This window comes from Ostrea edulis, chromosome 1 (genome assembly GCF_947568905.1).
Source record: "Ostrea edulis chromosome 1, xbOstEdul1.1, whole genome shotgun sequence".
Lineage (NCBI taxonomy): Eukaryota > Metazoa > Mollusca > Bivalvia > Ostreida > Ostreidae > Ostrea > Ostrea edulis.
Genome location: NC_079164.1, coordinates 60,543,417 through 60,570,991, shown reverse-complemented (window position 1 = coordinate 60,570,991; position 27,575 = coordinate 60,543,417). Strand labels below are relative to the sequence as shown.

General features: G+C 34.1%; 2 long non-coding RNA genes across 2 annotated transcripts; both read right to left on the bottom strand.

Moving 5' to 3' along the window:
• Window positions 1-38: 38 nt before the first annotated feature.
• LOC125649117 (uncharacterized) lies at window positions 39-15,041 on the bottom strand. The gene is made up of 5 exons (XR_007360593.2): window positions 14,922-15,041; window positions 10,163-10,194; window positions 9,451-9,868; window positions 8,957-9,092; window positions 39-2,601 (listed from the first exon to the last, which is right to left on the bottom strand). It is a non-coding gene; the product is annotated as an uncharacterized LOC125649117 (long non-coding RNA).
• A 9,436-nt stretch (window positions 15,042-24,477) lies between these two features.
• On the bottom strand, window positions 24,478-27,375 carry LOC125649106 (uncharacterized). Its single transcript, XR_007360590.2, has 2 exons — window positions 27,249-27,375; window positions 24,478-26,926 (listed from the first exon to the last, which is right to left on the bottom strand). It is a non-coding gene; the product is annotated as an uncharacterized LOC125649106 (long non-coding RNA).
• Window positions 27,376-27,575: the final 200 nt, after the last annotated feature.

The window sequence follows — 27,575 nt, the reverse complement described above, 5'->3', positions numbered from 1 at the left end:
GAAAAATAAAGAAAAAAGACAATATGATTCATGCTTTTGTTTCAAGTTTTATTTTTCTTATTCGCTGTTAACACAACAGAGAGAACATATTGAACAATCATTCAAAATCAATATTCACGCATGCACAAGTAATTCATATAAATATATATCACAGTCTCGATAATAAATAATTATAATAATAGAATATATACATTTAATCTGAAGGGTGTACTCTCTCGGTGATTAATTGTATGTATTTACACAATTTTAAAAATAATTTTTCATTTTCATTTTTTTGTTGCAAATAGATTATGAAATTTATAACATTAGGTCTAGTATGAAATATTTCTGTTACACAATGTCGCCTAATATAATTTAAAGCAGTGCCAATAAGAATATAATGCATCTCATCTCCAATATCAGAAATGCAAATAGTATATTTTTTACGAGTTAGCAACGCTGCACTTGTTTTATTAAACAAAATACATGTACTATACTGAATACAAAAAGTTCTTCCGTAAACGAGGGTGTAGGTGGGTAAGAAAAACCAAAGACACAGGTAATACCTAAGCATTAATCTCACAAAATGCGTACGCGTGCTCGATTATACATGTATACTGGGCGCAAAAACTTTCCTATGTGAAAAATCCAATAACTGAATGAAATGAAATTGTATGAAAACGAACAAAAGATAAAAACGTGAACAAATAGATTTACCCAACACTGATTTTGTGTCTACAAACAATAAATGAATGGTATTTGAATACGTTTATTTATGACCACACAGCGACTACGAAGTCCGTGTGCATGCGATCAGAAAAATCGGTGTCAAAAGATTTAAAATGTCTATGAAATGATGTCCAAACTTTTCAGCTGCTGAAATATCAATATTGTTTGACGAGGTGGAGAAAAGAAAAGATATTTGTTTTTAAAACAAAACTACAGTTCCAATGCTATGAAGGAAACTTGGGGAGATGTCACTTCTAGAGTAAATGCTGTAAATACAACAGATTATCAGTGATTATGTCCGGTCGGGGAAAAATGAAGAAGTGGACATGCCTAAACAGCATAAGTAGGAAAACGTTAGCTGTGGGATACTCAAAACGAATCTTGAGTTCATCATAAAGATTACATGTCGCGGTAGACGAAGCTTATCAATGATGTCCACATCCTCCATATAGTGTCTAATAGATTGTTTCTGTCCCTGAAACATGCACGTCCCGTCTTAAGATTTCTAACAATCTTAAGATATGACAGTTTTGTGAAACAGTTATAATGGATCTTATGACAAATTTTGGTCTTAAGACAGATCTTAGTCGTAAGATAGTTTTGTGAAACTGGCCCCAGATCTGCAAACATATATTAGTAAATCACTTACCAAATTGCAATGAAAGCATGATGAAAAACATCTGCGCAAGCCAAGTGTCCGATTCACTTTCTTTCGGTCACTTGGCTTGCGAAGATGGTCGAAAAAAGTTCGAAAAACCAAACTTGAAGAAGTTCATTCAACCATGAAACTAAGCCTAACAATTTTTGTAAAAGTTGTTAGGAGTCTGGACCGTATCAAAAGTGAAACTTCATTAGGTAACCCCATGTTAAATTTCAGATTCCCAAGTTAGCATAATGAGAAAAAAATCCGGAAAACTATCTTCAGCACAAAGTCCCATAGGCCTATCTCGTAAAAATCACTCAACTGTGACGAAACTTTTATAGCATAGTAAACCACGTATTAAATTTCACCTTCCAACCTCACAGAATGATGAAAAACGTGCGCAAAACCAAGTCGGATTGACTGACTGACAGACAGACAAACAGAAGGACAGACAGACGAAGAGAAAACGCATAGTCCCCTTCGGTTTCACCGGTCAGGGACCAAGAAAAAGAGGAGATACACATATTGTAAATCACAAAGAGTAACAAAGACAGGGATGTACATAGTCCGGTGGCGGAGTTATTGTGAAAAGGAGGCAATTTATAGAAAACCGTCATTTGCAATTGATGTGCTCAGTTTTTCTACCATTCGAAAATTGTAATGTAATGTACATGAAATATACTACACTTAGAAAGGTATGGATACTTGTTATTCAAAACTTGTTTTATGTACAAGTTTACATGTATTATAAACATAAGGAGGTTTGAAACAGTTTTTATGTATCTTCATCTTTCGAAGAATATAACTCAAAATAAATATTTTCCCAAGACATTCATAATATATCGAGGATTTTTCAAAGATTTTACGGCCCGTATTTGTCAAAGACTAAATAAAGCTAGTTTTAAATAATTTTTTTTGTATTATTAAAGACTAGTTAACGGAATAATTTGCATTATATAAAAGTCACCAAAAGTTCACCAACACGAACCATTACTTAACAAAACAAAGTGTACATTCAAAAAGTGTTCACAGCAAATAATGTTAATCTGTACAACTATTTCTCTGGGTATTGTTGTTAGAGGTTAATAAATATATTGTATATATATTCTACGTTTAAATTCCCCCCTCTCTCTCTTTCTCCATACTGTATTTTCTTGTTGATCAGCAATTGTCTGTGCAAATGTCTCATAGGTTGGTTCCGGTTCCGTTCTTTACCGTAAACTGATAAAAACTATGGTACAAAGATTCATCTGTAAAGAGAAACAAAGTGAGTTGTACCTAGAGGATTTTCTCGTTATGGAACACAAATACATTGTATCACTATTACACATGTTTAAGATATGCAAGTATTTTGCATGAAACTGAATGTTTTCTTTTGAACCTGTTAAATGCGTTTGTGATCGGTTATAATTACTTTGGTCCCTGTGTTTGTATTCCTTTATCATTTGATAGATAAGACTTACTCATATCTGAAAAAAACCATTTACTGTATAGGGGTTGGGAATAATTTCACGGGTTGTAATTTTCGCGGTTTTTTTTTTCATTTTAGACACATTCGCGGGTTCTTAAATTCGCAGATTCGAATCACTATAAGCCCCCTTAAAACAAGTTGTGTATTAAAAAATGATAGAAATAAAAATATTCACGGTTTCTTAAATTCGCGGATTTGTCTAGACCGTAAATATAGCGAAATTTCCACCGTTATTTATTTTCCCTCTATACAGTATCTATTTTTGTAAATTTAGAACTAGGTTACCCATAGAAACAGAAACTGTACATGTATAATAGAAAACCATTAATCAGATTATGTTAATTTATAAGATTTCTCACACACACACACACACACACACACACACACACACACACACACACACACACACACACACACATATATATATATATATAAAGCAATAAATAATGACAACTAGGTATTGGAAATTTTCGCCCCAGCCCGGGGTCGAACCAGCGACGTACGGCACCCACCGCCTAGCAAGATTGTCAAACCAGTGCGTAATATATATATATATATATTAATATCTGTATTATAATATCTTTTTTCAATTCTCTACTTTGTATTGCAAGATATAATACATTGATTAATTGGGTTAAAGAAAGACGTGCAAAGATGTTCAAAATTGGACAATCAGACTCCGCAAAGATTGGATACCACGACAGCTTGGAAGGACATGTCAGAAGCTTAAATTTTCATCGAAGGGATAGCCAGTGTAAAGTCGGAGGAAAATACTGTAGGTCGTAGTAACATACATGTTACAAAAATAATCTTTATCAATTTATTAATTTTATCATTACTACAAATGTGTACCATCATGAAATAAAATACACAATTTGAAACACTCTTAACGTTCGATCTTTCAAAAAATATCATAAATTTGTCTTTTTAATTTTTTTTATTTCTGAAATTACTATAATTTAGCAGGCAGGACGAATTTTCAAATGAAAAAAAAAAGTTTGACGATAGATAGATTCTGATTAGTCTTTTTGTGGACATCACTGTAGACGCTTTTCATTGGACGTTTTGTTGTTTTTATGGTTTTATTTTTGTTTTTGTTTTTACATTGAAACTACTTAATTAAACGCGCATTTAATTTATGGTTTATACATTTACTTGGATTTGGTAGTGCAACCTTGGCATAACAAATTATTGAAAGATATATATCAACAGTGTTAGGTGGGATGCGGCGTTTCCTTATTTCTCTATCGTCGCTCTGTAAAAGACAAACTAAATCTGCGACCTCGTTTGGTACTAGAAGAAGAAAAATTGGCTTCGGTGCAGGAACACCATCCGCGACTGAAGACATAATACAGTCCACCTGTATGTCGGATAGCAGGCATTTTCACAATTTGGTCGAGTTTCGGTATCTCCAAATTTATAACAGATCAAACTCTTCAGAAATTCTTTGATTGTTAATAGCTGATCTCCAGTTCGGATCACTGCATTTGAAGCTAATTAATTTCTTCTAATGGATGCTATTATATTCCAATTTTTCTTGTTTGGTGAACATATCGTACTAATTACGCACGATAAAATGACTGAAAGTAAATAAACGATCAGCCTTCGCAGAAAATGTCATTATTCTGAAGTTTTCTGTTTGACCGTCATGGCCTTGCCTCCGAGAGTCTGGCAGTGTATAAACACACCTGTACTGAATGGATAGAACATGGAGGGGGATTGCTTATCAATATTCTTTAAAGTTATGAATCCTATTTCAACGACGGAACCATTCATAAATGAAGTTTTTTATCTAGTTTCGAATTTTTAAAAAATATCAGTATATATTATGTATGACATCAAACTTTGATAACAGTTTAGTGTATTTTGCACAGTAAAAAATCCTACGTATTCTAGGTCTTGGTTTTACAAAAACATATGACTTTGTTTTTGAAAAGTAAGTGATTCAACTTGCAGATCAGTGCAATTGAGAAATGCACATTTGAAGATGTCAACGGGTCTCTTACAAAATTCTTTGATCTCAAATCACAATTTCATCAGAACCATTGAATATTTACCAAGAGCAATGGGCCCTCCTTAATTTTAAATGTTGTATCTTTTTGAAGTTCTTTCCAGTAACGCAAATTCTTGTTAATTAATTAAAACAATATTGAGTCAATCGTTAAAAAAATAAATACTAATCACATTCATTGATTGCGTCATTATGATAACATTCGTCAAAAAAAGAAAGAAAAAACAACTCCGAAAAAGTATACATGTATTTATGCGCATTTACACAAACTGATGTATTTTTTCAATACATTCTGCTGCTGCTGTGTATGCTATTAGGCAGTTGCTTATTTAAGGAACTTTATAATATTTTGATAAAGGCGCGAGTCTAAGGCAAATATTTAAAGAAATCGTCAACAAACAGTATGAAAACACTCCGATGTATGTTTAAAATGTCAAACGATCCCCCTAATCTCATTGTAACAATGACAGACAAGTGCTTCTCACCATTGTATGAGGTAAAACATTTCATTTCTGTTTAGATACTTAAAATCAAAGACTTTAAAATATTGAAATATCAAAAATGTAAAAGTTTCTGAGAAGATTTTTCTTCTTCTGTCATTTGAATTTAAAGTATTCAGTTATGAAGTTTATACCTAGTACACCTGTACAGGTGCGGGGATTTTTTTTAAGTAACTGTACAATATAAATTCGATCTTCTTGGAATCATTACGAAGAACGTTTGACATTTAGTTGTAACACACAGAATCAATACATCTATTGACACAGCTCAGCCCAGCACATATCAAATTGGCAAAATTTTTATTCTACTGGGAAAGTTTTCACGCTTTTCCGGTGCAGATAGACGTACATCGCGATTCGACCACCCGCAAATAAAGAATAACATTTAAAAAAATCTTCACCAGGTTTTTCTCGCGAATTTATACATCTTGGCAAATATAATACCGATTTGCTGGCGATACTATTTCTCGGGTTTGATGGTTCTAGGGAATGTCTCGTCGTGGCTCTGGGCTCCTGTGAACGATCATGCTCCTCGTAATGACCAGTACGTTAAGAGCCAAACCCAATGTTACTTCAAACAAAGTTAATAGTTTGGCTGATGTCTTTCTTTCTTCATTTTCCCGCTGGTATATCTGAAGACAGTACAGTTGTACGATAAAGTCTTTGTTGCTTTTATTTGGTGGTGTTTTTTTTTGGGGGGGGGGGGTTCTTTGGGTTTTTGTTTGTTTAAACAATTCACAAACCTGTCTTTAAAACCTGCGCACTCCAAATTCATATCTAGATTCACCACGTACATGGCTTTATTTTTCGAGGCCCTGGAATTTCTTTTCTTCCTACTCATTAGAATAACAGTGAGAAATATTTGTTCTCTTTTCGCGACGAAACAATTCTTATAGATTTGTATGTAAATCAAGATTTTTTTTATCACAGGTTAAAAATTGAAGTAGGTAGATTTACTAACATCCATAGAATGGAACAACTATGTGTGTAAATCTAAGACTGTAGAAGATGAAATTCATTTTTGGTAACATGTAAAAAACATGATAAATGCTTCAATTTATTAATAACAAATATCTAAAAAAAAAATAATAATTCAGTTTTACACAAGGTATGAAATCTGCGCTAGCTACTTAATTCTGAAGACAAAGAAATCACCACATTGTGTACTGTTTTTAGTTTATGTATTCAACAGTTGTAGAACGATGACTCTGGACATTTTCTAGTCAGGCATATTTTGCCAAACTATGTCATAATATTTCCAGAGTTCTTCATGTTTTTGTAACTATTTTTACTTTGTGTTTTCATGTTGTTCGTCATTTAATATTTAATAAACGACCTTTCAATCCACTTTATGATTTTGTGCTTATTCGATTCAAGTTAGCGAACAAACAAATATAGAGAAATTCTAAACTTATCATAAACAGCGTTATACATGCACATTTGTTATTGAAATGATAAAATTATCAAAGTAGGATGTGTTATTAATGTGTATTTTTATCTATTGTTATTTAATCCTTTGGGTTTGTCTTTTCTTGATTATTGTAATCAACCATTTGTTCGTTTTGGATCCTTAATTAAAAATAAATATTCTGTTCTGTTCTATGTAAAGTGTTCGTGTACAGTTTGATTTTATATGATAATACTAATTTTATCTTATCGCTTTGAAAATTGCGATCGCTTTGAAGAAACGATGCTACACATTTTCTGCTGTATATACTATACTGCGGTGAATGACATATTATGACAGTGAACATAGAGCATCAAGTTTTACAGAGACTTTTCCCCTATAACCCAAACACCCTGTGCTGAAATTTCATTTAAACAAGTATTGATTATAATATTACATTGTATTATCATTTCATTCGTCAAATATATCGAATGACAAATAAAGGACACTTTTTGTTCTTTCCCATCTTTGACACCGTATGTTTATTTTGAACTTATGTAACTTTTGCATAATATTCTAACTTTTAGATTCCATGATACTTTTTCTTATCCGTTTTTTTGTATTTATTGTTAGATACTTACATGTATCTGTTTTACATAGTAGTTGATGTTTTTACTTGATTCGTCATTTATTTAGTAATAAATGACCATTCAATTCCAACCTTGTGTTTTTCTTGGCGTTGGTGTCAAACAGAGCACCGCTTTATCAGATACCCACAAATATTTTCAGTTATTCAAACAACTCTAGAGCAATTCTAATGCAATACGATTCATAAAATGAATTAATGTATGTACATTAAGTTTTTGAAAAGCAAAACAACAGCCAACAAAATTGATCGAAGATCATGAAAGTACGGTAAAGCCATGCCAAACACAAAACTATACTTATACAAGCACATGTATGTACATGTATACTTTTAGGTAAAATTGATCAGAATTCTTTAACCCAGTACTTTATTTTTTAATACTTGATTATATCAGATACAGTATAGCACACATATACACACAATACATACATGTACAATTTGTACAGTACAGCTTATATACACACACAATACATACATGTACAATTTGTACAGTACAGCTTATATATACACACACAATACATACACGTACAATTTGTACAGTACATCTTATATATACACACAATACATACATGTACAATTTGTACAGTACATCTTATATGTACATACAATGCATGCATGTACAATTTGTACAGTATAGCTTATATATACACACAATACATACATGTACAATTTGTACAGTACAGCTAATATATACACACAATACATACATGTACAATTTGTACAGTACATCTTATATGTACATACAATGCATGCATGTACAATTTGTACAGTACAGCTAATATATACACACAATACATACATGTACAATTTGTACAGTACAGCTAATATATACACACAATACATACATGTACAATTTGTACAGTACAGCTTATATATACACACACACACACAATACATACATGTACAATTTGTACAGTACAGCTAATATATACACACAATACATACATGTACAATTTGTGCAGTATAGCTTATATATACACACAATACATACATGTACAATTTGTACAGTATAGCACACATGTACACACAATACGTACATGTACAGTTTGTACAGTACAGCTTTTATACACACAATACATCCGTTAGCGTAAATAGTTCTGCCTTTAAGCAATACCGGTATAATAGAAAATATAGATAATCATACAAGTGTGTCAATCTTTTAATCCCTAATAAAGTGAAGAAAACAATCTGTACCGGGACCTCCACACATGTATGATTTAACAGGTATATTATTTACTGAAACAAATTATGGTGCGATCTTCATGACGGAAAAGTTACAATCTTCAAATTGATTATATAAATGGAATAAAAACAAATTCTCCAACTTTCTTTTTAAGAGGTTTTCGCAATATTTATAAACGCATGGATATATAAAGTTCATCATAGACACCCCCCCCCCTCTATTAAAAAGAAAGCACAGATACTACTGGTGTGTTATTAGCGCTTTCATTTCAAATCCGCCGGCGATGTGTTTTGCTAGTGTTTGTATTTTATTTTTTAATTTCTATATATGATAATACATATGTATATATACATGTATATATAGTTAACAATCTTTAAGAATAATTAGCTCTCACTCTAATTACTTACTATGAATGATATATATTTATTCTGCTGCTTGGTTTTCTCACAATCTTCTCGTTGTTTGATTGACTCTTACTTGTTTACGACAATTATTGGATCTGAGTGTGCCACCGGCGTCAAACTTTCACATCACGCGATAATCCTGTAACAAACGCAATGCTCTTTTAATTGAATGTTACTTTCAATTTGATAAAATATTTTTTTTGGAAAATCCTTACACACAGGAATTTCTATGTTGGTTTTTTTTTCAATTCAGGAAACAAGAAAGATGAACATATTAAGAATTATGACTCAAAAAAACCAACACTCAAGGTGAGAAATGATTTAGTAAAATATGTCTCACAAAAAGCTTCATGTAACAATATAGGAGAAGAAAGTCATGTATAACAAAACCTGCTTTGCTTGGTATCACAATATAGAAACAAGTCTTTCTTGCGATTATGATAGATTGTAATTAGGAATATTTTCTCGCATATCATATAATGAGATATTTTAACTACATTTTAACGAGATTTCTAAAGTGGTCTTAAACTTCATCCGTCAATTTTCGCCTGTGATATTTTCTTCCATGTAGAACAAAGAGAGAGAGGTCCTGACACCCAGCCACGGAGGATGAATGACTTCTGGTGGCTGCCAGGAACGTCAGGCCTGTGGCTGTGGAGGGCGAGGGACGGTGCAGAAAACGGCGGATACGTGGGAATTAGGTAAATATTTATTCAGCCCTCTCGTCTGTCGTCGCTCACCATCGAAACCATTGCCGTCTGCTGCCGGCAATTTGGCAACGATTCACTTTCAATTTTCTTGGAGGAAATCTCAAGTTAATTTGAGATCAGAATTCCGTTTCATTGCATATGGTTTATCCTCTTCACACTCTTGTTTGAGCATAAAAAGTCGCGATGCACGTCATGTTTTGGAGATCTGAAATATATAAAAATATGAAGGACTTCGTGTCAGTTCTGGTCTTAGTGATGAAAGTAATAGAGTTGTGGATTCGAACCGAAATCTGCAATTCGTCATCTGTCCCTGTCACATCCTTTGTCTGGTACCCAGTCCCTTTCTAAGAATCGTTCATGTGACCAGCCCTAGTGTCAATAAGTCACGAACTCGTACTAACGAATAATAGTCCTTGTAACCCATTGTCTATTGTACCCTTCACAATCCGAAAATCGAACATTTGACCATAAATTATGTACATTCAAACGTTTTACTTACAATACAATGTTCTGGCAAGACTTCAGTACCACCTGCTCATAAAAGTTAACATGTGTTTACTGGAATATTAATATTAGAGATCAATATCAAATACATATTCATTAACATTTACATAATGTAATAATTTAGGAAATCCTAAACTCATTCAAAGTTTATCTAAAGAGTTAATTTCTTTGACATGGAATCAACACATGAAATGTAGTTTAACACATTAGAAATACATATGCAAGTAGTCAACATAAAACTTACAATGTAAGTATTCTATACAGATGTATAACTCTTTATTGATATTGTAAAAAAAAAAAGTGGATTATTTCATTATTTTTAAAAGTGATAAGGAATTGAAAAATGCATTATTGTACGCACGGAATATAAAATAATTTCATTTAAATGGTATCTTAACTATTAAAAAAATGTTTAAGTTATTTGATAATTTTCAAAATAATGATAATTTCATATACCAAATTTTATATAACTGTATATGGTGAATGTTATATCGTTTTAATTGATAGAAAGTTCTAGTAAATAACGAGCTTCTTTGGAGATATATATATATATATATATATATATATATATATATATATAATTACTTTTCGCAATGATCGGTAAAAGTATAGGTAAAAAATAAAAAAAGATGCACGAAGACGTTCAGTAAAGCTTTAGCGCTTTCATTTCAAATCTCCAGAAGCTGATTTGAAATGAAAGCGCTAAAGCTTCACTAAACGTCTTCGTGTATCTTTTTTATTTTTTACCTATATATATATATATATATATATACAATGTATATATATATATATATATATGTTATTGATGTTAGGTAATAGTAAAGATCAGTTTATTCATAATTTGCATGATACATGTACATGCCGGTACATATGATACATATACATACCGGTACATATGATACATGTACATACCGGTACATATCATACATGTAAATACCGGTACATATCATACATATACATACCGGTACTTATGATACATGTACATACCGGTACTTATGATACATGTACATACCGGTACATATGATACATGTACATACCGGTACTTATGATACATGTACATACCGGTACTTATGATACATGTATATACCGGTATAATAGAAATCTTGGGTTAAGGTTTCTGGTTTTCTTTAATAGAACAAACTTTATATAAAATATGTTAAGGAAATGGCAAATGAAATGATTGACTATAAAACAGAATTAACACATTGTTTCTAAAAATTGCAGAACCTTTTTTAGTAATGAGATATAACCATATGTCGTGTGAGATTAGGTCCATCCAGCAGAGTTATTTTCCATTCAACCATGTTTTTTTTTTCTTTTGAAAATTTTCTTAACCAAAGCCCTAGACCTGCAGGCATGTCGTTGTGTCTCTTACAAGTACAAATTTTGGCGAGTTTACAAAGGTAAGGTCTGTCGTAACTTTCTTAACACGATACCTGTCAAACATTTTTAAAAATGTCATCTAAATTCTATTTTGATACACATGTAGAATAAACATATTTTTTGATCAGTAAAATTGGATAACATATTCATATGTTTTGAAACGGAATATACATAGCCGCGGAAGGAATTTTAGAAGAAATACACAAACATTTATTTTGTTTTTTAAATTCCAGTTCAAATTGTCCTAAAGACTTAGTTTCAGTAAAACAAAAGATTTCACTCTTAAAACTGATGTATGGGAATACTCATAAAATTGATGTATAGGAATATGTTTATAAATAATACTACTTAATGCATTCCATAACAATTCTACACTAAACTTCAGTTCACCATATCTTACTACATGTATAATTAAACAACATCATCAAAGTTTTATCAGTTCAAAGTTTTGATAAGTAAATCATTTTTTTTTTTTTTAAAAATGTTACTTCTGTTAAAATATATATTCTGCTAGTCTATATAAAAAAGAATGTCTGAAAATATTCAAGATATAATCGGTGGTTTACTCAGACAAGTCAACATACTTATTAAATCTTTCCATAGTAAATCAAAAGTTTAACCTCTGATAAATCAGGGTATGAATGTTTTTACCGCGGCAGTTCAAAGTATCATTGTTTTTAATATAGATTTTAAACTATTTCCTATACAATGTAGTAGTTATTTTTTCTTTGCTTTTGTTTGTTGATGTTTAGTCAAAATACAATAACAATGAACCTTATTTTCAAAACTGTATAACGGTATAGAGCAAATTCATATAAAGAAAATGTAATCATTGCAGAGTTTAGAAAAATTGGTGTCACGTGCTAAATCAATTTCTAGACCTCAAAAACACCTTCATCACACACGACTATTCGCCTTTCATGAAAAATTCCAAGGGAACATTAAATTTTCTAAAAAGTAGATTTTCTTTAGTATTTTATAAAATTCTATAGATATCTTATACAACCATCTTGAAATCTGGCGGAATTTTACTTAAACAGGAATTTATTTCCCCATCAGAAAGTTTAATTTCTTGTCGAAAGTTAATTTACTATAGGAATTTGCATAATTATATAGGTCTTTTGCGTTTTGTTGAACTCCTTTTTTAACTGTAGATCGTTTTACCCATGGGACTTATTTCAATCAAATTGCGAATCTCATATTAAAGTACAATTCATATATCAAAGTTGTCATATATATATATATATATATCATTGATACTTGTCATTTTTTCGTGGTGTGTGATATTTGTTTATGTAATATATAATATATTTCTTCTTAATAAAGACGCGGGTTGCGTTTAAGTTTTAAATAATCAACAGTGTTGTGGCCTTTTCAGTGCTTATATATATATCCAACGATGAATAAGTACATATGATCCACATGAAAGGTGAAGATAACGAACAGTGATAAATTAATTACATTTAGCGCTTTCACCGTGTAGTTCCGCCCTTCAGGTAACAATTTAAAATACTAATACAAAAAGAGTACAGTGTACTTCTGATGACATTGTAGTTAAGACCTTTCATAACAAGTACATATATCATATATCGACGACGTACTATCTGTTAAGCATAATTTTCATTCATATGCCGATTCGATATATCCCTGTGAACTCGAAATAAGACACCACAGAGTCGTTAAACGGGACGATTTCAGCTTCTCCATCATCATCTTTCAATATTTATGCTGCAATATTCCATTATCACCTGCATATGGTGTTTATATCTCTCAACTGATTTGAAACGCAAGAGCTAGTTTTGCATATGATCAGTTTTTAAATCGAGGCAGGCTACTGACAAACAAGTTGATGGTGCAAGGGTTTCCACGGTCTCATTTAAAGTTAGCATTTTTGCAAATTATATGGTGGTTATAACAATCTAGTTTGGCAATACAACCTATCATTGGGTCAAATGCTGACTGTCTTGTTTCATATCGATTTACGACACACTGATTTTGACTACGTATAACTCTGGTTACCTGATCAAGATATAGGGTTCACGGCGGGTGTGACCCGTCGACTGGGGATGCTTACTCCTTATAGGCACCTGATCCCAACCCTGTAATATCCAGGAGTCCGTATTTGCCCAACTCTCTATTTTGTATCACTTATACAAGTTATGAGATTGATCACTGTTCGTTATCTTTACCTTTCATCTTAGGGAAAAAGTCCTATTGCCCTTTAAATTCCTGAAGTTTTCTTATAATGCCCTATCTTTAAAAAAAAGTCGCCCACCTTAGTACTTAGGTATCTTATTGAAAGTAGATATTAACGGCAAACTAATAACTCAACTTTATGTTAAAGGGGATGATTTGAGCTTCCCCATCGTCAACTTCCCATATTTATGTAGCAATTATATTCCATTATTACCTGCATATGGTGTTCACACAAGGGCTAAGACCGTTTTGAGCCCGAACTCTATGATACTTAGCCCCTGTGGGTGTTCATAATTCTCAACTGATTCGATACGCAAGAGCTTGTTTTGCGTATGATCAGTTTTTAAATCGAGGCAGGCTATTGACAAACAAGTTGATGGTGCATGGGTTTCCAGTCTCCTTTAAAGTCAGCATTTCGCAAATTATATGGTCGTTAAAACAATCTAGTTTGCCAATACAACCTATAATTGGGTAAAATGCTGTCTGACTTGCTTCCCAAAGATTGTTAGACCGTTCTTGGCACACTAATTTTGACTACGGATAATTCCGTTTACCTGATCAAGATACAGGGCTCACAGCGGGTATGACCGATTGACAGGGGATGCTTACTCCTCCTACGCACCTGATCCCACCTCTGGTATATCCAGGTATCCGTGTTTGCCCAACTCTCTATTTTCTATTGCCTATAGGAGTTATGAGATTGATCACTGTTCGTTATCTTCACCTTTCATTAAGAAATATGAGGCCCACGGGCTTTTATCAGTCACCTGAGTTAAAAGTATCACTAGCCCCAAGGGCTACAAAATCTAGAAAAAATCCTTTTCTGAATATCTAAGCTACATCCTTTTCTGCTTATCCTAATACGCCAGTTTCGAGATACGAACTCTTCTGTGTAGGAGGTGCATTTAGGGTAACTTTGAATGACTAAGTGGGACAGAGTGGACCTACAGTCAACGAGGAAGACGATGAAATGTATTAAAAGCGGCTTCTCTTTTAATATGTAAATGTAGGAAATATAAAATAATATCGAAAGAAATGTTTTACTAAAGTGGAAACATAAAAACAATGTCATATTTGCAAGTAATATCTTTGATATGGTACTTATGACCAACGAAATAACGTGATATGATAAGAATTTTATGTATCTAATTACTCTCTAAATACTTATAACTTACTTAGTTTGTGTATCAGTCGAATTCGGGTGATCTAACAGTGTATGAAAAACTCACAGAGTACATTCACTTACGCAGTGATGAATATTAGTCCCACTTCCGCGTGTAAACAAATTGTTTCGCGCCTCACTATATATGAGAGTTCTCCAATGGGAAATAACTCGGGTGTATCTCGAAACCGGTGTATTATGCATTTAGTTTCATACCATATCAACAAACTTCAAGAAGTCTTGTCAAGTGATAAAGACAAAACAAACATTGTAATAATTTCGGCTTCACCCTGGAGCCAAACCCTTAACCCCTATAGCTAGAATAATGAAATTTATAATTTTGTTAAAGGACTACTTGCTCCTTCTAAATATTTATTTGGTTTCAATTTAGTATCAATAGCATTAAAGAAGATATTATTTAAATGTTTTACACATATATTCTATATATACCAAGTTTGGCCTCACCCTGGAGTAAGAACCTCTACACCAGGGATCATGAAATTTACAATTTTGGTAGAGGCCTTCCTGCTCCGTTTTCTTACACGTGTGTGGTTCTATTTTGGTACATCCTTTTCTGCTTATTCTAATTATGCATTGTGAGCTTTTCAGATCACCCATTGTCCATCGTCTGTCCGTCTGTAAACTTTTCATACTTTCGACTTCTCCAGAACCACTTGGCCAATTCCAACCAAACTTCGTACACATCATCCTTGGGTGATGGAGATTCAGGTTTGCTCTAAGGAAGGATCATGCCCCCTTCAAAGCGGAGATAATCACAAAAATAGGGTGGGGTCATTTAAAAATATTCTTCTCAAGAACCTCTGGACTAGAAAGGCTGATATTTACATGAAAGCTTTTTGACATAGTGGAAATTCAAGTTTGTTAAAATCGTGACTCTCACGCTTAAGAATGGGACCACAATACGGGATCAAAGTTTTATATACAAATATATAGGGAAAATCTTTAAAAATCTTCTTCTCAAGAACCACTGGGCTAGAAAAGTACAAATTTACACGAAAGCTTCCTGATATAGTGTAGATATTGGTTTGTTAAAATCATGGCCCCGGGAGTAGGATGGGGCCGCAAAAGGGGGTACAATCTTTAAAAATCTTCTTTTCAAGAACCACTGAACAAAGAAAGTACAAATTTACATGAAAGGTTCCTGACAGTGCAGATTTAAGTTTGTCAAAATCATGCCCCTCGGGGTAGGATGGGGCCACAAACGGGGATCACAGTTTTACATACAAATATATTGGAAAAATCTTTAAAAATCTTCTTCTCAAGAACCAGCCAAGGAGTTCACATTTACATGAAAGCTTCCTAACATAGTGCAGATACAAGTTTGTAAAAATCATGCCCCCAGGGGTAGGTTGGGGCCAGAATAGGACCAACGTTTTACATGCGAATATATAGGGAAAATCTTTAAATATGGGGCAAGGTGACAAAGGTGAGCGATATGGCCCATGGGCCTCTTGTTAAACTGTATCAACAAACTTCAAGAAGTCTATCAAAAGATAAAGACAATATAATTACTATAATAATTTTGGCTCCACCCTGGAACCAAACCTAGAATCATGAAATTTACAATTTTGGTAAAGGACTACTTACTTCTTCTAAATATTTATTTGGTTATATTGTTTAACGTCCCTCTCGAGATTATTTCACTCATATGGAGACGTCACCACTGCCAGTGAAGGGCTGCAAAATTTAGGTCTATGCTCAGCGCTTATGGCCATTGAGCAGGGAGGGAATCTTTATCGTGCCACACCTGCTGTGATACGGGACCTCGGTTTTTACGGTCTCATCCGAAGGACCGCCCCATTAAGTCGCCTCTTACGACATAGGGATTATAGGAGGTTGTCAATATATAGGGATTTTATAGGAAATATAGGGCCGTCTGAAGGCCTGTGGGAGTTTCATTTAAGACTACGTCGTCCCTATGTAGATCCGCCACTTACGCAGAGACTACACCAATGTTGAATGCAGTGGTTGCTAGCACATGCAGCTATCGTTTGAACCATTGGAGACGCGTGTTGTTCACTTGTTCACTGAACTGACTTCTTCACAGGTCAAATGGACGACAACGTGTCTATCGACGTCGTGGTGAGCGATATTCTGATGCTTGCGTAACGGAAAAGGACAGATTCAGGGAAGGGTTTATGGTATGGACAGTCGCTGCAGGGATATCTCAAGGCGTGAAAACACCTTTCGTGGTTATCCATGGCAATCCCACAGCAGTAACATATCGGGATCGGGCCTTGAGCAGCTGTTGAGACCACACGTCATTTCTTTTATCTATCCACGTAATCTTGCGTTTCAGCATGACAAGACGAGGCCCCATATTGCCAGGGTTTGTCGTGACTCTCTGACTCAAAACAATGTCCCAGTTCTTGATTGGTCACACAGTCCAGATTTGTCCCCAATCGAGCATTTGTGGGACGAGCCGGACAAGAGGGTTAGGAAGCGCGTCAACGTCCCATATAACACCGCTCAACTCACACAAGCTCTTCTTCAGGAGTGGAATAATATCCCCTTAGAGGTCAAGAAACACCTTGATGGGGTCAATGTTTAGGAGAGTGATACGACTGAAGCCAGTGGTAGATCACACCCGCTACTGATTTGGATCGGGAAACGGCGTAAGGTACCCTTGTTTGAACGCTATCCCTGTGATAGGACAACAAAAATCATCAAAATGTATTCAGTAATCATGAAATAATCGAGAAACCCAAACAATGAACTAATCATCAATGAATCCTTTAAAGGGTTTTTACCACGATTTTCAATGTAATTAAAATCAGAAGGAGTAACCATAATAAAGCACGTTTCTGCTGTTATATTGTTTCATTACTCCCAACAATTGATACAAACATGCATTTTATCTGCATGTATTCAAAGCTTCCGCTTCACAAATCGTCACTATCTAGTCACGTGATACGTCATACGTGTCAATGTGCTGCAGCAGCTATAGATGTAAATGTATGTGTGTGTGTGAATAGATTCTATTGAAAGTCATAAATTATACAGAATGGATAGTTAATGTTCCGACATCGATGACATCCCGTTAGTATTTAAGATTCAGCCATACATGTTTGAAGCTGCCGCTGTGCCAAATCTTAAAGGAATTTCCTCTGACAGCAAACATTTATATTAGCCAAATACTACATCGACAATGACGGACTCGGACGGAGATCCCGTTCACAGAAAGGATTTGGAAAATATCTGAATGGTACATTTCGTTTGCAAACATTCTGACTGTGTTCCCTTGTAAATCATAATATTTTTAAAGCATTAGAGGTCTGTATATGTAGAGTGTAACATGCATAGGCTAATTAAAATCAGTTCTTTTCTAACCGTTACACTGGAGAAGGTAGATAAGACCTGCTTTCAATTAAATTGATGCATTAACCTACAGCGTGTCGAAGGAAACAGCTGATTTACCGATATCGATTTAATTTATAATTTTATTTTTAAAAAGGGGAGGGGGGGGGCGGATTTTAAAAAAAGATCTATCGACTTCTTAAATCGTATAGTGTGTGTTTAAGAGGGAGGGAGAGAGAGAGAGAGAGAGGGGGGGAGACATGGGGCCAATAGTGTAACCTCTACCTTATAATCGTCCCTCTCATTACTTACTCGGCACGCACCGTCATTTTAAAAAAAAAGTAATAAAGCCGCCGTATTTCAACATTTTTGACGATTATTAACTAGGATTTTTCGACTTTTTCATTTTCTTACTATTTTAATCGGGGGTGGGGGGGGGGAGGGGTGGTGGTGGGGGTGGACTTGTTTAAATGTTTTCATGCTTTCTCGCTTCACCTCGATTGACGTCACAAATACTAATGGTGCGAAATCTCTAACGAGAATATGTATATATTTGCTTTTTGCACTTTCGATACAAAATAATCACTAAAGCACGCTTTATATCGAAAAAATAATACTAGCACGATTCAAAACACCACATTTTCATGTAAATTTACAAGAAATAAAAGTCGTGGTAAAAACCCTTTAAAAGAAAAACTGTCGATTTTTCCGTTAGAACCGTTTCCCCAATATATACATGTATACAATATCTGTACGTCATCAAATGTAAGTAATGGGATATCCAAGTTAAGATATTTTTCTACAGTTTTTTCTTTCATCTTACTAAATACAAATGGCTGCTCTCATGCTGTTCCAGGACATTTTGAGAGAAAATGAAGACAAACCTCGTCATCATCGAAGTTTTAATTACTTGTGAACACATTTAATTAGCATTGTCTAGTAATCAGAAGTATCGTCGTCCATGGGGATCCGGATTAGAATAGGTCCTCAGTACCCCTGCTTGTCGTAAGAGGCAGCTAACTGGGGCGGTCCTTCGGATGAGACCGCTAAAACCGAGGCTCCGTGTCACAGCACGTGTGGCACGATAAACATCCTTCCCTGCTGAAAGGATTTAAACGCCGATTTTGCAGTCCTAAACTGGCAATGGTGACGTCTCCATATGAGTGACATATTCTCAAGCAGGACGTTAAACAATATACAACCAACTAACCAGAAGAATAGTATCTTAAACAAGAGGTACTGTGAGCAATGCTCACTAAGAATACCCCCCGCTTACCCCAATCTCCCAAAGGGTGTTGGTAATAGGTATAAACTACCTCTTTTCTGAGTGTAAAAAACAAATGGCATGACAAACCGAACCATATTGCTACTTCGATGTCCAGTGCGTGTGACCTTTGACCTTTTGACCCCAAAATCGATAGGGAACATCTTCATCCCATGGGTAGTCCATATGTATGATATGGTGACTGTAGGTGGAAAGGATAACGCTTTAGAGCCCGGAAACCATATTGCTACTTCGCTGTCCAGTGCGCTTGACCTTTGACCTTTTGACCCCAAAATCGATAGGGAACATTTTCATCCCATGGGTAGTCCATATGTATGATATGGTGACTGTAGGTGGAAAGGATAACGCTTTAGAGCCCGGAAACCATATTGCTACTTCGATGTCCAGTGCGCGTGACCTTTGACCTTTTGACCCCAAAATCGATAGGGAACATCTTCATCCCATGGGTAGTCCATATATATGATATGGTGACGGTAGGTGGAAAGGATAATGCTTTAGAGCCCGGAAACCATTGCGTCTACAGACGGACGGACGGACGGACAGACAGACGGACAACCCGATTCCAGTATACCCCCCAACTTGTTGCGGGGGGTATAATTAAAACTTACGAAATGTCAGATTTTTTTTTTCTCGCAAGTTTAGTAAAACTTGCGCCAGCATACGGAATTTTAAGAAAGTGCATAAAGATTTTTGATTGTGTCATGATTTCCATAGTAGTTTATACGTTATCACGTCACAAAATACGTCATTATGTAAAAAAAATTTGTAAAAAAAAAATAAATTCAAAAACTAAATGTGGCCGTTCTTCGGATGAAACCGAGGTCCTGTGTCACAGCAGGTGTGACACGATAAAGATCCCTTCCTGCTCAAAGGCCGTAAGCAAGGAGTATACGCAGCCTTCACTGGCATTGGTGACGTCTGCATATATGTGAAAAATTCTCAAGAGGGACGTTAAACAGTATATAACCAACAGTACCCATGCTTGTCGTAAAAGGCGACTAAATGGGGCGGCTCTTCGGATGAGACTGCAAAAACCGTGGTCCCATGTCACAGCAGGTGTGGCACGATAAAGATCCCTCCCTGCTCAAAGGCCGTTTACAAGCGCCGAGCATAGGCCTAAATTTTGCAGCCCTTCACCGGTAATTGTGACGTCTCCATATGAGTGAAAGATTCTCGAGAGGGACGTTAAACAATATTCAATCAATCAATAACCAACGAATGTAATGCACACTGGTCGTGGTATCTCAGCGGTCACTTCCTAACCGGGAGGTCGTGTGTTCGAGCCGCGCTCGTGCCTTCAAACCGAAGACTTCAATATAGTAGTGATTACTCCTTCGCCAAACGCTCGGCATTTGGAAGTAAGATTGACGGGTCTTTCGAATATGATCTGAGAAAAAACCCGCCCCGTGTCGCTGCAGGCGTTGGCACGTTAAAGAACCCTCACTTGGCCGGCACCCCATGCACATACAAATACAAACGCGTATTTTCTCATTTTGGCTCAAAATTACACTACAATAGCAAATCCCCTGTTAAAACTCAGTAATAATGTTATAAACCAATACACGAAAAAGATTGCTTGGTTCTATCCAATTGCAGACTTTCAAACATTTGGCAAAACACCCCAGTAATTCAAACTGGCTAGAGACAAAAGTAAAACTTATTTTACTCGGTCAATTCAAGCAAAAGTGGAATTCTGACATTAAAACACAATCAAAAGCTATGAACTATAGAATGTACAAGGATGAATTAAAATTCGAGAAATATTTGGATATCCTACCCCTAAAAGATGTCAAAATGTTTACTTGCCTGTTTAAAGTGGACGCTGGCGAAAGGAGCCCAGAGAAACAAGACTTTGTAATAAATGTGATTTAAATAAAATTGATGAATTCCACTACGTTTAATTGCAAGCCTCTGATTGATGTAAGAAAACAATGTTTATCACCGAAACAAATACGTTTCAAAAATATTACATTCAAAAATGTAATGAATTCAAACAAGCAATCTTTTCTAAGAAAATTATGTTCCTTTATAAGAAATATTAATAAACTCTGCTCCCCGACCCAATGACTACTCGAATCTAAAACTGCATATGTTGCCAATCTCCATACTCACGCATGCCTTAAAAAATTAATGAATTAATACCATCACTTTTATATAAAATACTAAATATCTGTATGCCATTGTGTAATTTGTGACGAGATAAATGAATTCAGTTCAGTTCAGTTACGTACGGTCCTGAGAGCTAAGCATAGGTCTTTTGTGGTACTTCACCTACAACTGGTAACGTGACAATGTGAGTGTAAAATTCTCCTCGAGACGTAAACCCAACCAACCAACCTACCGTACATCACACCCTTTGTGTTCTGGATCGAGGGCTGTAAATGCTATATTTGTTAAAAGCAGCATTTTACCATTAATTTAAATTAGCACGCCCCATTATTTTATGAATGATTGTTGATTTATTGCATATTGTGAATGAACCCCGTTGATGAAATTCCAAGAAATGTTTCGAGTTTAGAACTACTTATTATTTTTATTTAAAACTAGACATCAAGCAGGCATCTTTTGCGCTAGAAATTAGCACTGTCATTTTCTGTATATGTTGGATTTTGTTTAAGCATGTTTCTCAATTTCTTCCCATATTTTCAAACGTGAAAGGACGATAAAGTAGATAAATACGGGTTTTCGTCATTATCTCCGATGAAATTAAGTAAATTAACGCATTTTCGGTACCATAGGCGACGCAGGGGTGGTTGTGTTTTATCACAGCCATATAATAATATATGTATTTAATTCTAGATTTGGATTTCACCCAAGCAGTGATCTTATCGGAATTAATGGCCCACTAATATGGGCCCCAGTTGCAACTTTTTGCACCCTAAAGCATAAACAACAACAACACCAACAACATATTACAACAATCTCAGAGTAGTTGTTTTGATTACTGTGTAAAAACCTTTTGGGGAACAGTTATAGTTCTTGCATTTCCATTGAGATGAAATAATTCAAATACTGATTTTTCTTTTAATATTATCTAAAGCAACTGAAATAACTGGCCTCTCTTCCAGATATTTCTCGACACTTTCTTTGAAAGGACTCCTTTGTCCTTACAAGTCAGAGATATATTTCATATCAGGTTGTTTGATGTCCTTGTATTTGTTAAAAATAGACGAAATTTTGACGAGCTTTGATCGCAATTTATCTTTAGAATTAATATCCATTATATTTGCATAATTTTGTTTTAGAATCATTTGCTATATGTATAAATCAAGTTCATAAATATTTTGTAAATTTCAATATGTTATCTAATTATTTAGTATAATTTCGATTTAGAATTATTTCTTATAATTTAAGTTGATAATTATTTTGTAAATTTCAAAACTGTCATCAATACGCCTGTAACAACACCCATGTTCCCATTAGTTTCCATGCATCTTCAGTGACTTTTTTTTTATACTGTTACGGTATGGCGCTGCAATAAAGCACATTAAGAGATTGATATTTTATTAAAATGAATTTCCCGTTGTTGTGGCAACCAAGATATGGTATTACCTACATTTTGGCAGGTGTGACCGGTCGACAGGGGATGCTTATTCCTCCTAGGCACCTGATCCCATTTCTGGTATAACCAGGGGTCCGTGTTTGCCCAACTCTTTTTTTTTTTTTTTTTGCTTATAGGAGTTATGAGATTGACCGCTGTTCGTTGTCTTCGCCTTTCATTTGTATTCAACAGTTATTCCAATGATGTCATCTTATCTGATTACACACACAAGTACTCTGAAGTTGAAATAAAAAAAATACGCCGGAGTTCCTCATTGACAATATCTTCGTGGTCTTTGGTGATCAGGTCTTCCAACAGTCTGTTGTAATTTCCATGTGCACGAATTGTGCTCCTTTGTTAGCTGACCTGTTTTTATATTCCTTTGAAGCAGAATTTATTTTTTAAAAAACCTTCTACCTGAAAAGAAAAAATCTCTTGCTGTGGTTTTCAATTCGACATTAAGATATATCGACTACGTATTATCTACTAACATTGACAATTTTCATTCATATGTCGATTCGATATATCCCATATGTAACGACACCACAGAGTCGTCCACTTCTGCTTCATACTTAGATATTTTTATTGAAAGTAGATATTAAAAGCCAAACTAACAACTCAACTTTATGACAAACGGGATTATTTCAGCTTTTCCGTCGTCAACATCTATATAGCAATATTCCGTTATCACCTGCATATGGTGTTTATATCTCTCAACCGATTCGATACGCAAGAACTTGTTCTGCGTATGGTCAGTTTTGCAATCGAGGCAGGCTATTGACAAACAAGTTGATGGTGCAGGGGTTTCAACAATCTAGTTTAAAGTCGGCATTTCGCAAATTCTATGGTCGTTATAACGATCTAGTTTGCCAATACAATCTATCATTGGGTCAAATGCTGTTTGACGTGTTTCATATCGATTGTTAGGCCGTTCTTGGCACACTGATTTTGACTACGGATAACTCCGTTTTCCTGATTAAGAGCCATTCTCTGTAAGCATCAAAATTTTTATTATAGGGGTGGAAAGGTACCCTCACCGATTTTGTTGAAATTTGGCATATAGTGATTATTTGATACCCTCTCATAGAATTTGGTATCAAAATTCGAAATTGAGGTACCGTTGCCATGGTAACAAGAACACTGTGAAAACAGCTCCCAAGATGCTTAAAAATGCTCGATTTTGTCCTGTTTTTGATTAAACAAAAACAAATTAATTTTACTGATGTACAAATTTCTCTATTGCTTGCTTAAAGATTAGGTTCAGCATAATGAATTCTTAATAAAACATCAATAAATCAATATTGGATTACCTATTGTTCCTGAGGTTGAAAAATCAATATTTTAGCATTTTGACTAATTTTGAAAAAAACATTTTAAACCCATTTTATGATATCATTTACAAGAAAACACAACAACACACATTAATGAAAGTTATATATGATTTAATTCATCCCATTATGTGTAAAATATTAAAAAACGACCAATGTCTTATTTTGCTAAATAAAATTATATAGCTTGAAAAATTGGTTGCCATGGTAATATGAAAAATCTCATAATATGAATATATGAGTCAAATTTTGATAATTTATCAATATAATATCCTTAATCTATTAAATCTGACAAAAACAATGATAAATATCATAAATTCTCATGTTATGAAATATTTCAGTTGCCATAGCAACCATATTTCAGTATTTTAATACAAGGTTTTAATAAGTAATCTAGTATGCTAATTTGTATCAGAAAGCATTACAGGTCTGCTTATTACCATGTGATAGTGTAAACTCATTGTCATATTATATTTGAACATATAAATTGATGTAAAAGTCTACTTAAATTAGCCATATAAATAATTAATTCTTTTGTTACCATAGCAACCATTATAAGATACATGTATATGGTTCCTTTAAGTTTTGATGAAAAGTGCTGACTATAAAACTGATTTGTGTCAGGAAGCAGAAACGTGTGTGCCTATTATTAAGTGAAAGTGTTCTGTCATAATCTTAATAATTGTTATAAAGTACAAATTTCATAATTTCCATGGATTAGTCATAAGTTGGATTAGTTGGTGTAGCAAACATTTAAAAAAATCTTCAAGTCAAAAGGCATTGGTAGAAGATCATTACATTTAAAATGAAAATGAATTTTTTTTAAAATGTGTTTGAATTACTTTGTATTGAATAGAATTTTTACTTTTCACAAGATAAAATTACATATTTATCGCTAGATATTTCCTGTAAAAGCATTATATGACTCTGTTTAATCATTTGAATTTAATTATTACAAAGGGGAAAATATGAAGAAAAATGTGTTGCTATGGAAACATCAACCATAATCATTGAAAACTATTTAATGTACATGTACTTCAGTAGATTTATTCTACAATATCATAACTTCATCTTTGTATTCATAGGCTGGTTAAAATATACTAATTAAGAAGGAATTCAATTTGTAGTTTAGTTGCTATAGAAACCTACTTCCATGGAAACATTATGTTGGCGATTTAGATTTCTTTTCATTTACATTTTAAACTACAAGTAGTTTACCTACTTATACTCATTTCAGTCAGTTTTGACCAGAGATAGCTAGTCCAAAAGTCCTGTTATGAAAATGTTGGTAATCTGACTGTTTTGTCTCCATGGAAACATTAAATAGGAACTGTAGCAGCTACATGTAACTGTAGTATATTAATGATTGGGTATGCATTCTTTTTCCCAACATTTTCTTGACACTGATTTTTATCAGCTACCCACATACATATGTACTAACGATTTCTAAATTGTTTTGTTTGTCAACTAAAGCTGCAAGGTACCAGAAAGATGATGTTACTTAGGTCATAATCTTCTTACACCAGTACACCACCCTTTCATTTCATTTCTTTATTTCTCGATTAATCCAACTTTAGTGGGGAAAAAACAACTGAAAATGGATGGCCTTTTGGCCTGTGTCAGTACTTTCTCCATAAGTACATAAGTGCACTTTTCGAATTACTTTGTTGCAAATAATTTCATTCATTTCCATGAATACCAGATTATGTGATGATGGCATTAAAAAAGATTTGCAATGCAAAATCAATGCCCATTAAAATTCCCAAATCATCCATTGTTTATAACAACACAATTTACAGGGGTGGGGGATTGCTGTTGTTAAAAACAGGTTTTGGTTTTGTATCAAAATTATAATATGGGTTTATGTGTCATACATGTAGATGAATGACTTATAAGATGCATGCATTACAAAAAATACTGCCTAACTTCCAATTCGGGGTGGGGGTGGGGTATTATTTTGTTTTTAAAAGCAAATTTAGTGTCCATCTTGGTTATATTAAGAATATATGAATTTAAAGTTGTCCTGTTTCTGTCAGACTTATCCTGATTGTTTTCTATTAGATTAAAATTGTACATTTTAAATTGCAGTCTGTGAAGCTCTCAGTCAGTCTAAAAAATAAATTAAACAATCTTCAATCATATGTTCAAGCTTTATCTAAAAATGAGTTTGTAAACAATGACTAACACACTATATTTGTTTTTGCATATACAATGTATATCAGTATTTTTCTGTAAACTATGGACATGTACAGTTGCATTGTTCAGTTGAGTACAGTTCCTTCCATGAAAGGGGATGAGAATTTCAAAAACAGGTTGTTAGATATTCTCCAACAGTTTCAGCCTCCGTGATTTTCTCAGTGGACACATTCCAGTTGAACAATCTTTAAACAAGTTCCAGCCATTTTGGATCCACTTAAATTTTAATGACCCACAACTGTGTTGTCATAATGATGATACCAAGTCTTATACATTCCTCACAGAAAATATTTCTGTCTTAATTTCATTTAGAACATCCAATCTTGAATCTGCACCCCTGACTGTCAGAGCTACAAATGTATATTAACAATAATAAATATTTCTTGCTGATTGATAAGTTTAAATAACATCAGAATGAGCAATTGCAAACTTCAAAATGAAATTAAATTGACAGATTTATGAATATTTACAAACGTTAAAGTTAATGTGATAAATCTTATTCACAAACACCTATCGGCACAGGCATTTCCATGTACAAGATTTTGCTTGAAGTTTATATTCAACAGTCAACGGTGAATTGCATATGGAATTGGATAGATCTATATAATATATTTGTTTACTGTCTAATTATTTTACAAACTGAGGCAAAATGAATGATAGTAAAGTACTTACGGATCTGAATTGTTATGTCAACAGCATTGGACACATTCAATGCCACCTGTGCGTTTCTTTTTCGGCCAATCTTCTCAGAAGTTTTTGCATACCGGTCGACAGGGGATGCTTGCTTACTCATCCTAGGCACCTGATCCCACCTCTGGTATATCCAGAGGTCCATGTTTGTCCAACTTTCTATTTTGTATTGCTCATAGGAGTTATGAGATTAATCACTGTTCGTTATCTTCACCTTTCATTTTACCATAATCATATCCTTTTAAATATATTTTTATGCTCCTGAGATCAAAGATCGGGGGCATATTGTTTTGTCCTGTCTGCCTTCAT